The sequence below is a fragment of the Equus asinus genome, chromosome 26 (genome assembly GCF_041296235.1).
Source record: "Equus asinus isolate D_3611 breed Donkey chromosome 26, EquAss-T2T_v2, whole genome shotgun sequence".
Lineage (NCBI taxonomy): Eukaryota > Metazoa > Chordata > Mammalia > Perissodactyla > Equidae > Equus > Equus asinus.
This window is the reverse complement of record NC_091815.1, coordinates 25,942,439-25,956,163: the sequence shown is the minus strand read 5'-3', so window position 1 is coordinate 25,956,163 and position 13,725 is coordinate 25,942,439. Positions and strand designations below refer to the sequence as shown.

Sequence of the window (13,725 nt, the reverse complement as noted above, 5' to 3'; positions counted from 1 at the left end):
CGCCATGATCAAGTGGGATTTATACCAGAGCCACAGGGATGGTTGAACATCAGCAAATCAATCAATATGATACATCAAAATAACAAAATGAGGAATAAAACCCACCCAATAGATGCAGAGAAAGTATTTGACAAAATCCAACATCCATTTGTGATGAAAGACTCTTAACAAAATGGAGATAGAAGGAAAGTGCCTCAACATAAGAAAGGCCATATATGACAAACCCACAGCCAATTTCATGCTCAATGAGGAAAAACTGAACCGCATCCCTCTGAGAATAGGAACAAGACAAGGTGCCCACTCTCACTACTCTTATTCATCATTGTACTGGAGGCTTTGGCGAGAGCAATTAGGCAAGGAAAAAGAATAAAAGGAATCCGAATAGGAAATGAAGAAGTGAAACTCTCGCTGTTTGCAGATGACATGAATTATATATAGAAAACCCTAAAGGACCCTGCAGAAAACTATTAGAAATAATCAACAACTACAGTAAAGTTGCAGGTTACAAAATCATCTTACAAAAATCACTTGCATTGCTATACTCGAATAACGAACTAACAGAAAGAGAACACAAGAATGCAATATAATTTATAATGATAATGAAAAGAATAAAATATCTAGGAATAAACTTAATCAAGGAGGTGAAAGACCTATACAATGAAAACCGTAAGACATTCCTGAAAGAAATCGATGATAACATAAAGAAACGGAAAGATATTCCATGCACATGGATCAGAAGAATAAACATAGTTAAAATGTCCATACTACCCAAAGCAATCTACGGATTCAATGCAATCCCAATCAGAACCCCAATGACATCCTTCATGGAAATAGAACAAAGAATGCTAAAATTCATATGGAGTGACAAAAGGTCATGAATAGCTAAAGAAGTCCTGGAAAAAAAAAAATAGAACAAAGCTGGAGGCACCACAGTCCCTGAGTTCAAAAGGTACTACAAAGCTATAATAATCAAAACAGCATAGCACTGGTACAAAACCAGGCACATACATCAATGGAACAGAATTGAAAGGCTAGAACTAAAACCACACATTTACAGACAGCTAATCTTCAACAAAGGTGCTAAGAACATACAATGAAGTAAAGATAGTCTCTTGAATAAATGGGGTTGGGAAAACTGGACAGCTACTTGCAGAAGAATGAATGTAGATGATTATCTTACACCATCCACAAAAATAAACTCAAAATGGATCAAAGACTTGAAAGTAAGACCTGAAGCCATAAAACTTCTGGAAGAAAATATAGGTAGTACACTCTTTGACATCGATCTCAAAAGGATAGTTTTGAATGCCATGTTTTCTCGGACAAAGGAGACAAAAGAAAAAATAAACAAGTGTGACTCCATCAGACTAAAGAGCTTCTGCAAGGCAAAGGAAACAAGGATCAAAACAAAAAGACAACCCACCAACTGGGAGAAAATATTTGCATTCATATATCTGACAAGGGGTTAATTTCCATAATACATAAAGAATTCACACAATGGAACAAGAAAAAAACAAACAACCTGATCAAAAAATGGGCAGAGGTGGCCGGCCCGGTGGTGCAGCAGTCAAGTGCTCATGTTCTCCTTTGGCGGCCTGGGGTTTGCCCATTCAGACCCCGGGTGTGGACATGGCGCCACTTGGCATGCCCTGCTGTGATAGGTGTCCCACATATTAAGTAGAGGAAGATGGGCATGGATGTTAGCTCAGGGTCAGTCTTCCTCAGTGAAAAGAGGAGGATTGGCAGCAGTTAGCTCAGGGGTAATCTTCCTCTAAAAAAAATGGGCAGAGGATATGAACAGATATTTCTCCAAAGCAGATATACAGATTGCCAATAGGCACAGGAAAAGATGTTCAACATTGCTAATCATCAGGGAAATGCAAATCAAAACTACACTAGGATGTCACCTCACACCTGTTACAATGGCTATAATCACAAAGACAAAAAATTACAAAAATTGGAGAGGTTGTGGAGAAAAGGGAGCCTTCATACACTGCTGGTGGGAATGCAAATTGGTGCAGCCACTATGGAAAACAGTATGGAGATTTCTCAAAAAACTACGAATAGAAATACTATATGACCCAGCTATCCGACTACTGGGTATTTATCCAAAGAACTTGAAAGCAACAATTCAGAGTGACTTATGCATCCCTATGTTCACTGCAGCATTATTCACAATAGCTAAGACATGGAAGCAACCCAAGTACCCACTGACTGATGATTTGATAAAGAAGGTGGGGTACATATACACAATGGAACAGCACTCAGCCATAAAAAAAGACAAAATTGTCACATTTGCAACAACACAGATGGACCTGGATGGTATTATGTTAAGCAAAATAAACCAGTCAGAGAAAGACAAAAACCATATGATTTCACTTAAATGTGGAAGATAAACAAACATGTGTACAAAGAGAACAGTTCAGTGGTTACTAGGGGGAAGGGGGTTGGGGGGTGGCCACAAAGGGTGAAGGGGAGCACTTATATAGTGAGGGACAAATAATAATGTACAACTGAAATTTTACAATGATGTAAACGATCATGAACTCAGTAAAAAAAAAAAAAAACCCTAAATGGCAGAACATTATGCCTATCTTTCTTCACCAGGTGTATGTCAGATTCACAGTTGGGACTATTACAATTCCAGAATGGGGTCCAGGGTGAGTATCTGTGACAAGTCCAAGAGGCAATTTCAATTTTCTCCTGCCATAGACAACCATGTAGAGAGAAAAGCCTGGAAGGAGATCCACCAAAAAGTGAAGAATTGTTTATCTATAGAAGGAGAGAGTAAGAGGTAATTTTAAATTGATATATTTCTGATTTTTTTCAGTTATTTGCAACAACTTGAGTATTACATTTATCATCAGAGAAAACAATACAAATGTGCCCCAAAATAAATAAATAGTCCTAAGTGGTCAGTAGGCTCATCTTGTGTAAACATCATGTTTCAATGCCTGACACAGAAAGGGAGCTGCAAAAGGTGGAAAGAGTCATAGAGAGGTTTGAGCAAAACAGATAAACTGCTGAGGTAGGCAAGAGAAGCCCGGAGACATTATAAGAATATAAGACATACAGGGACAAATAGAGATGAAAGAAGAGACGGAGACGTGGGGCAGAGACCAACCAAAATACATGAGGATGAGAGAGGAAGATGCAGAAAGAGAAAATGTGAGAATTACTGATAAAAGGAGACATAGAATCAGTGAGCGAGGGACTCAGATACAGAGTGTGAGATGCAGAGAGAATGAGACAGAGACAGAGACTGAGAGACAGAGACAGAAAGAGAGAGAAATCTCCTCTCAGTGTATCAGGACCCGTCAGGTCACAAGGAGGGGCAGCCTCCCTGTGACCTCAGCCCCAGGAAGACCTCACAGCCCCTTGTCTCTTGCCTCTGCAGGTGTTCCAGCTCTTCTCTGTCTTCCTGAAGAACTTTCTTGGTACTCACAGGCAAGTCCACCAAAACCTGATGGAAATCAAAGTCTTCATTGGCTGCAGTGTGGAGGAGCACCATGAAATGCTGGACCCCAGCAAACCCCCGGACTTCATCGATACCTACCTGCTCCTCATGGACAAAGTGGGGTTTGGGAGAAGGAAGTTGGAAGGAAGGGGAGGGAGGAAAAGATGGGGATGAGAAGAAGGGAGGGAAAAGCTTAGTGAGTGGGGAAGAGCGGGAGGGAAAAATAGAGCATGAGGAGGGGAGATTAGGAAAAGTGAGGGGAGAAGTGAGAGGGAATCAAGGGGGAGATCAAAGGAAGGCGAAAGTAGGGAGGAGAACGAGAGAGAGAGCTAGAGGAGATATAGGACAAGGGGCAAAAACACAGCAACAGGTGAAAAGACCCACAGAGGCAGAAAGAGGCTGGAAGATGAAGAGAGAGAAGAACACGGATGGAGAAAGAAATTAAAACAGAGCCAGATAGAGTGAAGAGAGACTGAAAGAGACAGAAGTAGAGATGTATGGTTGCACGGGCAGAGGATAGAGAAAAGCAAAATGAACCACATGGTAAGGGGTACCGAGAAACCAGTGAAGGGCACCTTGAGACATGTGTGCAGTGAGAAGAAGTCCAGCTGGAGCAGCAAGTTCCACCAGCAGACCCTCATCATCACTGTGCTCTCACTCTTCTTCGCTAGTACAGAGACTACTAGCACCACTCTCCACCATGGATTTCTGCTCATGTTCAAATACCCCTACATCACAGGTGGGTGGGCTGGGGACAGCAAATCAAGGGAGGATCTTCTGACCCTTTTTGAGGCAACAGAATTGGGGCTATGGGTCCTTGATCAATGAGAGATGATGCGTTCTCCTCTTACACCTGGAGCACTGCAGCTTTTGAAGGAGCCCACGACTAGGCAAGCCCTGTTGGTGGATGGATGCATGAAAAATCTGTCAATCTGTTCTCCCACTGTTTTCTCTCAAAATTAAATATCAACTCATCCATCCATCCATCCATCCACCCATCCATCCATTCATCTGTCTGTCCTTTTATTCATCACTTAACCTGTATCCTCAGATTCTTTTACCTATGATTTACCCAAAAACATACACTTCCATTCCTTATTAATTGATTCATCTGTTCATCCTTTGAAACAGTGATTAATTCAATGAACTAATTGTCATTGCTTCATTGGCCCATTCATTCATTCATACATCCATCTTTCCTTCTGTGAGCTAGGTCTGAGTCCTTGATTCTTCCATCAATCAGTCTTTCAATTCATGCTTCATCCATTTATTCCTTCATTTACCTCCTTAATAATTCCCTCATTTATTCATACTTGATTTAATTGTCCATCATTCAATCCATTCCTCCATTTATTACTTTATTTACTCTTCCCTCACTAATTTATTCATTCACTTATTCCTCCTTAAATCTGGCCATTCACCCATTCATGTGACTTATTTATCTATGGACAATTTGTTAGTTAATGATTCATTTATTCATCTATTGATTGATAAGTAAATACATACATACATTCACTAATGTTCTTCTAGTCATCAATCTTTCCATTCATGAACTGATCGATAGATTGATTAATGTATTCATTTATTTATCCAGTTTTCCCTGGGTTTATGTATTGATATATTTCACTGTTACATTCCCGAAGACCTAACACAGTGCCTTGTCTTTCTTAGATACACAAGTATTCATTTTTCTACTCATCTTGTAGAATTTTGATAGGTTCAAACGTTAGGGTTATGGATCAGAAATTCTATGCAAAATTGTGGTGCATGTGGGTATGTGTGTGTCTATGTTTACCTGTGCATGTGGGGAGAAAATCCATAACATTCATCAGATTTCTATGGGTGAGAATTCCTGTTGCTTCCTCGCTCCTTCCCCCACCCCACGCTGGTTGCTTTGAGAGGTGTCAATAATCTAACCTTTACTGGAGGTGTTTCCTGGCTTATTGGCCCATGGATCAGTGTCCCTGCTGAAATGCCTCTTTGAAATGAGCTTCACTAGTCTCACTCCTCTGTGCAGAGAGAGTCCACAAGTAGATTGATCAGGTCATTAGCTCACATCACCCTTCAGCACTTGATGACTGAGCCAAAATACCATAATAACGCAGTCATCAACAATATTCAGAGATTCTCAGACCTCATCCCCCTTGGTGTGCCCCATGTGGTCACCAGAGACATCATACCCAAAATGAGGCCAACTGAGATCCCACATTTCTCCCGGGGGGGCATCCTGGTTTACCTTAATCTCCAAACTTGACCTCGTGTTGGTTTTATTACCAGGGCCATCTTGTTTTTTTTTCCCCCTACGGATGGAATGGGGAAGGGGATGGCAATATCCCTGATCTCGTGACCCTCCCTCAGGGCACTGAAGTATATCCCAGCCTGAACTCTGCTCTCCATGACTCACATTACTTTGAAAAATGAGACGCCTTCAACCCTGACCAATTTCTGAATGCCAATGGGGCACTGAAGAAGAATGAAGCTTTTACCCTCCTCTCCACAGGTAAGCTGGACACATTCCCTTTCGAAGACAGCAGAGTGCAGATGCCATCCTGTCCTTGAGAAAAACTCAAGGAGAGATCTTTGTTTATTGAGCAGTGAGTATATGCCAGTTGCTTTACCTGCACAAACCCAGTCTGTCTTCACTATAACCACAGAGGGGGCTTGAGAAATGAGAACATGTGCCAAGGACATATCTTGGTAAGCTGGACCCTGGGTAAGTATTTTAACATCTCCACATCTTACTAAAAAGTATCTGTTGAGCATTACTGTGAGACCAATGCTCTATCAGGGGCTGAAGATAATACATCAGACAAGTCACAAAGAGACACTCTTTCTGCCCCAGGAAATTTACATTCCAGCAAGGGAAATGAGCATTCATCTCATGGTCACAAAATAATTTCTGATTGAATGAATTATTGCTTGCAATGTACTTAGAACTGCTTGGCACAATGTAAGTGCTCATAGGGGTTGGTTATTATTACAATAATTAATCATAATTGTGATAAGTACTCTAAAGGGGGCTTTGGAAGCACAGAATAGAAAGCACTGACAAGTCTTGGTATGTTGGTGAGAAGCACTGGCTTCTAAGCTACAACTTCATGGTTGAGCGTCAACCAGCAGTGGAACAAGTGTTTCACACAAAGGGAACAGTAATGGCAGAGCCTGGAGGTGGAGACGGCATGGCGCTTTGAGAAAGTAGAAGAACCCAGGCAGCCCGTGGTGCGGAATACAGAAGAGGATAAGGGTGAAGAGTGAGTGGAAGTCAGAGAGGGACAAAAAGAGACACAGAAGGAGACAGAGACAGGGGAGATAGTGGTGGAAAGAGACAGAGTGAATGTGAGAAGATAGAGGGAGGAGGGGAGAAAGAAGGAGAAGAAGGATGGAGGAGGAGGAAATAGAGGAGGAGGGAAAGAGGGAGGAAGAGAAAGAGAAACAGAAAAGAGAGAGAGAAAAAAGAAGAGTGACATAAGCAGACAAGATGAAATAGGAAAATAGAGAAAAGGGATCTGTAGAGGCAGATGAAAAATAAGAGAGAGAAAGAGAGTTGTAGACAGAATCAGATCCAAATAGACAGAGAGAGGGAGTAAATAAGATGGAAGAAATCCAGAAAAGAAAAACAAAGAGAAGAGAGACAGAGAAACGGAGCCTGACAGGAAGTGTAGACAGGGAAAAAGACTGAGGTACACTGCATTGTTTAGAAATAAAGAAAAGACAAGCCAAAAAGGTGTCTTAGCCATAGGAATATGAGGGTGTGTTCAAACAGACAGCCTGAGGGATGAGAAGGATAGGATGGGAGGGAGATAACAGGCATCAGGCTGTTCTGGAAAGAGCTGGGTCAACGAACCAGTTATAGGAGAAGAACGAGTCTGGAGCCCCACCCCAAGTATCTCCAAGCTGGTGTCTCCTGACTTCTGGACGTGCCATAGATATGTGGACCCTTCCTCAGATAGCTTCACACAGGCGCAGCATTTATCAACTTGAAAGGTCTAGCAAATGCCTGTAAACTTGACCTTGACATGACCTTCCAAGATCGTCAGCTTGCAGATGAAGAACCATGGAGCTAAAGCTGGAGGCTCTCAGTGTCTGTCTGAGTATTTGACTCCTTTTGTCCTCATTTCTCTCCAAGCAAGTGTATATAGTCTATTGGGGGAGGAGGTCCTTACATCTCTGAGAATCTGAAACAAGCCGCTGTCTCTCCTCTCAAGAGCCTCAATCTCATTCACAATTTTATGTACAGTCTGGGGACTTTTCAGACCTCTTGAAATGGCTGGCTCTCAGGCTGAGATGAAAAGATAGTCCTGAGACAGATAAACACATGTGGTGCAAGAGACCCATCCCACACACCCTTCCCACCAAACACACACAGAAACAAATACACAGAACTAAATACATTTACAGGACCCTAAATATGGGACAGAAGAGAATTCTATTCTAATAATTTTTACAAAACTCTTTCTTTAACCTCACAATAGCCATATGTGATAGGTGCCATATCCCCATATTGGAAATGAAGGACATAAATGTTATGTCAGAAATAAGCACTCACCTACATGTGGAGGCAAACACACACACACACACACACACACACACACACACACATCCAAGCAGGAGTGGGTCCTTAGATTCTGTGGGGCCACTGAACCCTTTGGAAATCTAACAGAAGATACTAACTCTCTCTTGGAAAACTGTGCAATGCACATCCACCCAGAGATTTGTGCCTGGATTCAGAGGGCTTGGGAACCCCATAAAAGTCCACCTTGAATTGTGGATTAAAGTCCAGTATTATACCAATCTCTTGCAATGGTCGCAGGTGTCTGGGCTTTGGAATGTGACAGGGCAAAGAATGTGCATCCTGCCCAAGCCCACATTTTCGATGTTCTGTGCCCACAGGAAAGGGCATTTCCTTGGCGAGGCATTGCTCACACTGAATTATCCCTCTTCTTCACCACCATCCTCCAGAACTTCTCATTTAGCTTACATATTTCTGTGTCCTCACGACTGAGTTCTGGGTGCTTGTTGTTTTCTCTCAGGTCTGGAGATTTGATGTAGTGTCTGATTTTGGAAGGTCAGATCTGTCTCCTTTTGATATTATTCAGTTGCAGTTACAGCCCATCACCACTGGGTGGGGGTTGGGAGCCGTGTATTCTGAGCCCTCCACCTTCCCCCGAGATCCCAGGCCCTAGAGCGTCAGGGCGCTGGGCGGGAGGGTGGGCGTGGGATGGTTTCTCCTGCGTGCACTCTGGGAATTCTCCATCAGCTTCACCAGCTTTCACTATCTGGTCTCCTGGGGTCTTGGCTTGATGAGGTAACCCCCCCACCCCCCAAACCCGCGAAAGCTTTCACCCAGTTAGAGCCCTTCCCTCTAGGCTGGAAGGGCACTAGGGAGTCTTTGGTGATCCCATGAACGAGCGACCCCTTGCCCACTCCTTCCCTTATGGATCCTCCTGGGGTCCCGATAGCAGTCTTTAGGGGAGACAGCAAAGTTCTTTCTTATCCCGTTGCAGCTCCTCTGAGGGGGGGCTCCAGCCTCTCCACCCTCCGTCATGTGGCTGCATGTCTCTCCAAGGTTTCTATGTTGTCAGGATGTCTTCTGTTGGACTATGGTGGCTCTTTTTTCTTGGATGTTGGAGGGGAGAGTATCTTGGGCAATTTCACTCTGCCATGATGCTGACCTCCTCCCCAGGACTTCTCCATGGCCAGCTCCATGGCCCCTGAGGACATCAATCTCACACTCCAGGCGAGTGGTGTAAGCAAAGTGCTTTCAAACTACCAGATCAGCTTCTTCCCCATCAAGGGGGCTGAGGGAAGGGGGTCAAAGGGTGCCACGGTCGTGAAGTATCCCCACCTCTTCAGGGAATGGCCCCTGACCTTCTCCACAACTTCCCCCCTTGGAGAGACCTACTGAAAGCCTGTATCCTTCCCCCTCTTTGGTTGTCACCTCTGTGGGAAAGTCCTTCCTGCAGCCTCACCTCCTTCCATAATGCTGCAACTCTTCTAAAGACACAAGGAAGTGTTTTCCTTTCCTCTGTTAATAGAATTCCAGAAGTGGTGTATACATAGAAACGGGGGCTAAAAGGGGAAACTTGGCTCAGCATCCCTGCAGTTCCACCTCCCAGAGCACAGCTCTCCCTGAGCGAATTCTCCTTTCCTCAGAACAACCACAGCCATGATTTATCAACTCCTTGTCCTCCAGGATCTGTGCATACATGACCGTACTAGAATCCTTTTCCTGTTAACTGCTGTGGTGGGTACAATGACCACACTCATTTTACAGAAAAGTAAACAGAGGCAGGGCAGTAACATCAATTGTCCGAGGTCACATGACTAGCGAGTGGAGGAGCATGATTCACACTCTGTCTTCCTGGCTCTAGAACTCAACGTCTTCACCACACTCCTTCTCCCCACGCATATATTTTAAAGTTAAGAAGAAATTCACATAACATAAATTTAACCGTTTTACAGTGTATAATCCAGTGGCATTTAGTTCATTCACAATGTTGTGCATCCACCACCACTATCTAGTTACAAATATTTTCATCACCGGGGAAAAAACCCAGTACCCATTAGCCGTTGCTCCCCCTTCCCCCTTCCTTTCAGCCCCTGGCAAACACCAGTCTGTTTTCTGTCTCTGTGGATTTGCCCGTTCTGGACATTGCTTATGAACTGAATCACGCAGCATGCGATCTTCTTCTGTCTGCTGTCTTTCACTCACTGTGACCTTCTAGAAGTTCGTCCATATTGTAGACCATAGTCTACACTATCGTCTTCCTGCATCCTCATTCTTACTGCCTCATCCTCTTCTCCCCTCTATGAAAGGGCCTCCTCAGCCACACCCCTCAGCTGTGTGATTCTAAACTGGTGACACGGATTCCCTCATATTCCCCTCCATGTGCCCTGAGACTCAAATAAACATCCAAAGCCTGACATCTTGGGTCAGGTGGTGATCCCTGCCATTTTACATGTGGCCTATTTATTGTCAGGTCACTAGTGGTCTTTCCGAGGTGCGATCTTCGCCTTCACTTCAATGCCAGCTCCATCAAGGCAAACTCGTCTTGTTCATCATTGTACTCTCAGCACCTGGAACAGTGTGTGGCTCAAGACAGGTGTTCAAAATATTTGCTGAGGAATGAATGAATGAACAAACAAATGGCTAAATAAGGCCGCCCTCAAACCCACCCAACATGGCACTAGGCCTCCCTATCATGTTTCCTTATCCATATCTCATTCTCCTCTGATGCCTGGAATATATCCCAGTGCCCAGTAGTCACAAGGTGCCCCAATTCTGAATGCCAGCTACTCTCAATCCCTCATCCTGCAATGCCGCCTTCTGACAAAAGTGGCTGAGAGACACCCTTGCAGAGCCACCACCCTAAACCAAGCCTCACAAGGTCCACAGCTGGGACCAACTCCCTTCCTTGAGGGAGGTGCTCTCCATTCAATAGCATTGCCCACTGAGATCACTCTGGCCAGGCAGGGACAATGGGAAGGTGGCCTTGGGACCCAAACAAGATTCTAAACTTCTGGTGTATCCCTCACTTTCCACGTTTAGACTTTCTGTTGCCTCTGGAATGTTATCTAGAATCTGCCAAGGTACATCCATGGCATATCCCTCACCCCAGCAACCACAGAAACAAACAAGAAGCAACAGAGTAGCCTGCCTTTTAAGAGAGACAGCGGGAGGGAAGACAGGCACAGAGATGACCATGGCACTCCCGGCCATCCTCTCCTCATTGTCCTCATTGGCCCAGGTTTCTCTGGAGCCACTCCACCTCTCAGGGTCACCTCCCTCCTGGACCGTAGCCTCTGCCCTTCCTGAAGAATATTTTGCATCTAGACTAAAAAGCCTTTCTCAAGTCCTTCCAAGTGGTGCTATGGGGAGGGCAATGGGGTAGAGAACAGCAGGTGGTTTGATGGGAAACAGCTTATATGCAGCAAGGGCAGTTTGGGGTCAAACTCTGGGTGGGACTTCGCAGGCCAGCTTGGGGATTGTCTTCTCCCAGCAACGACCTGGCCCAAAATGCCCACTAGAGAAACTTCTGGAATTCCTGTGAGAAGGAAAGGAGGGAAGGTAGACTGGAGGGAGAAATTCCAATAGACTTGAGATTTAGAGCTGTGATCCTGTGGGGATTTGGAGGAGAGGTCCCTGTGCAGATTACGCAGATACTAGACCTCAGATGTGGGGAGTCTCTGTAATTCTTTAAAACCAAAACAGGGGAGGTTCTTGGAAAATCTAAGAGAGGATGCTTGTGGTGAGGGAATGTGTTGGAGGCTTGAAGGAGGCCACAGAGTTCAAATCTCCATTCTTCCCTGATGGGGCTGCAGACAAAGTGTTTTGGGCTGCCCTGGAAGGTATTATCCAAGTGTGAGCATTAAGACCTTTCTCTGGAATGAGAGAGTGGGATCTGGACCTGCCCTCGCAGCTGCTCAAGATATACAGGGATGTCTTCATCATCTACCTGGGGCCCCGGCCAATGGTCATCCTGTGTGAGTACAAGGCAGTGAGGGAGGCCCTGGTGGATCAAGCTGAGGCATTTTCTGGCCAAGGTCACATGTTTGACTCGATCTTCTAGGGAACTTGTGAGTGGGGATGGAGGTGGGGATTGGGAAGACAATGAGGGAACACCCCTTGCCCCCTCCCAAACTTCTTTGCATGCTGCACCAATAAGTTGTGATCTTTACTAATGGAAAGTCCTGGAAGGTCCTTTGGTGACTTCATCTGGCCACCAAGAAGCAGTTTGGGATGAGCAAGCAGAGCATAGAGGAGTGAATCAAGGATGAGGCTCAGTCTGTGATGGAGGTGCTGCAGAAATCCCAGGGTGAACCCTTGGGCTGGACAGAATGGTGGAGAGGCAGACAAGGGATGGGTGAGATGGGGACAGAGAGGTGGAATGAGAGAACATGGCAGATGGAGAGACACCAAGAGTTGGAGACAGGTTCAGAGCGAGAGAGAGGAGAAGGAGATAGACATAAAAAGAGAAGATGAGGACAACAGGGAGATGGAGTCTGGGAAGGATAGACTGATAGGTAGAGAAAGCAGACAGAGAAACAGAGAGCAGAGACAGAGAGACAGCAAGAGAGAGACCAACTGAGGACACTGACAAAGATCAATCCAGAAGCAGAAACTGCAAGAAAATATTTAAAAAGGAAAAGGTAAAAATAGAATTATTTCAGGGGAGACACAGAGTGTCAGTGAGGCCAAGGAGAGGGAGAACAAAGAGATGGGCATAAAAAGATAGAGAAGGAGAAGGGGCCGAGGCTCCAGGAAAGTCAGAGATGAGACCAGAGAGAGACACAGGGACACCAAGAAAGTCAGACCCAGACAGAGCCAGAGAAAAGCAACCAGAGACACAGAGGGAGAGACTCCCAGAAAGAAAAGTGAGATGCAGAGACCCATTGAATGCTAGGCTGGCCAGGGGCAGAGAAAGAAACCAGTCAGTGAAACCACCAGTCAGATCAGAGCCAATAAGAAAGGCAATGCGTGTACTCCCGTGACAGACTTCTCATCCCCATGGGCCTATCTGGATCCCACCTTCCTCTTTAACTCCGTTGTGGCCCACATCATCTGCTCCTTCTTCATTGGCGAGCACTTTAATTACCAGGACATCAGATTCTAAAGGCTGCTAAAGTTACTGAATGAAATCCTCACTATTTCAGCTCTTTCTAGAGGCAGGTGAGGCCAAATATGTCATGGTGGCCAGGAATCTGGGTAGGTGGACCCTGAGAAAAATCAGATGCTTTCTGTCCTGGACAAGGAAGCAAACAGACATCAAGAGGTTGGATTTCTGTGTCACCCCCTACATCCTCTGAGGTGAGGTGATGAGTCAGATTGGGGGAAGGAATCAGACCTCCCAAAAGTGTGGAATTTGGGAGAATACATCTCAGCAAATGTAAGCATGATTGTGGCAGTGTGCAGCTCTTCATGCACTGTGTGTGTGTATGAGTGTGTGTACGTGTGTGTGTGTTTGCTCAACTTGGAGGCGCATTTCCCAAGTTTCGTGGTGAATGGTGCCCTTCAGATCTTTCTGTTGTGCAGTGCACAATATCAATACCCACAACAGAATCTCAGAGAATAGAACAGGTTTTCTGGCCTTCCCTGCTTCCTTGTAGGTATTTGAACTTCTCTCCAGCATCTTGAAACACTTTCTTGGCACACACACTCACTTGTACAGAAACATTCAAGAAATGAAAGATTTTACCACAGAGAACATGGAGAGGCACGAATGCTGGACCCCAGTGCCCCAAAAGACTTCACTGATTTCTTCCTGCTC

General features: G+C 44.9%; 1 pseudogene; it reads left to right on the top strand.

The window, feature by feature from the left end:
• Nucleotides 1-2,648: 2,648 nt before the first annotated feature.
• LOC106843262 (cytochrome P450 2B11-like) lies at nucleotides 2,649-12,027 on the top strand (annotated as a pseudogene).
• Nucleotides 12,028-13,725: the final 1,698 nt, after the last annotated feature.